This window comes from Dendrobium catenatum, unplaced genomic scaffold (genome assembly GCF_001605985.2).
Source record: "Dendrobium catenatum unplaced genomic scaffold, ASM160598v2 fragScaff_scaffold_911, whole genome shotgun sequence".
NCBI classification, from domain to species: Eukaryota; Viridiplantae; Streptophyta; class Magnoliopsida; order Asparagales; family Orchidaceae; genus Dendrobium; species Dendrobium catenatum.
The window spans coordinates 1,211,967-1,213,604 of NW_021319373.1; positions in this window are offsets into that span (position 1 = coordinate 1,211,967).

Below are 1,638 nucleotides of genomic sequence, written 5' to 3' on the forward strand. Positions count from 1 at the left end.
CCTTTACTTCAATCTTTTGTCTTTAGTTATCCAAAGACAAACAGTAGGTGGTTGGGTCAGCATCAGCAAACTGGCGGCCAGAGTTGAGGAGCCGAACTGTTGGTTTGTGAACGATGAATGGCAGATTTAGGAGGGTGGGTAGCGACTAGATCAATTTGGACGGCAGCAACCTGGAGGGCCGGTCGGGATGGAGGCGGATCAGGTGGTTGGATCCGTCGGCTGGCGAGGGGAGCTCGAGGTGGGGTCGTTTGTTGTAGCTGGTGAGGGAGAGAGATAGGAGTTCATCTAGATGCAGGCAAGGTGGCAGGTAGATGAATCGGCTGTGGATCTAACAAATGTTGTATGAGGGTGGAGGAGTGAGTGGTTGGACCGGTCGAAGTTGTAGGAGGCAGATTGGAGGTGTGTTGGGGGTAGCGGGAGTCGGGTTGTTGGTAATTAGGCTAGGCAGGTCAGAAACTATGAGGGTTGTAGGTGTCCGGTCGAGCGTGTGAAATCGAGGAAACGAGGGGAGTGTACCAGGCTTAGGTTGCCGGCCTTCCGATAACCCGATTAGGAAAGTAGATGTATTAGATTTGGCTTATGTTAAGAAAAGTAGAGGTAGACCTAAAAAGACTTGGTTAGAAAATATTAGAAATAACCTTTCTTTTTTAGATTTAAATGAGAATTTGACTCTTAACATGACACAGTGGAAAAAAATGGTTCATGTAGTCGGCCCCACGTAATGGGATAAAGGCTTGATATTATTGTTGTTATTGTTAAATGTATCTATTAATTATATATTTTTTATTATAATTTGAATCTAAATTCCTATAGTTGTTTAATTTTAAATTAACCAAAAAATATATTGTTTATTATATATACTTAAAAAATAATAATAATAGTAATCTCATTCTCTCTCCTAAACACGCATCAAATGATACCCAATTCGAGCACTAATGGGCTCATTTGATCCATCTCGACGAGTTAGACGCACTCGAGCAATCCATTTTAAAAAACGAGGTTCCGATCAAAAGATTTTACACACTAAATAAATATGTGCGATAAATGCTCAAATGCACACAAAATACTGATCAAATTGGCGTCAACCTAATCACATATGTTTTCAAACATAATAATAGACAATATGTGATCAAAAGGAATAAATTTCAAAGCTGGCGACAGATCGAGGTAAAATGCACAATTTGACCATTCATCAATCACAGTAGTGCAACGTGCAGAAAGGTGGATCAAACTACCAAATACAAGTGATAAGACCATGTAAGTGACTGATGCCAAAAAGGAGGTCAACATTGATAAGTTTAATTTGGTTCGTATTACTCAGCTTTGTCCTTTCGACTTCTCAAATATAGAGCCTATTATATTTGAGAATGAGAGAATTTTATTGTTGACTTGAAGCCTTGTGATGGATCTTTGAAACTTAAGGATTGTGGAGTTTTACCAAAATTGGTACAGACCAAGAAGAGCAGTGTTTATCCTTTGTTGTTGTTGCTCATAAAGCTATCTTTAATTTTATCAATTGTTACAGTTGTAGCTAAAAGGGATGAATTATAAGTGGCATGTCTGAGGAGAAAATTGCCATTTGTATGATATTTGATAAATTACTTAGTTGAATTCATATATATATATATATATATATAT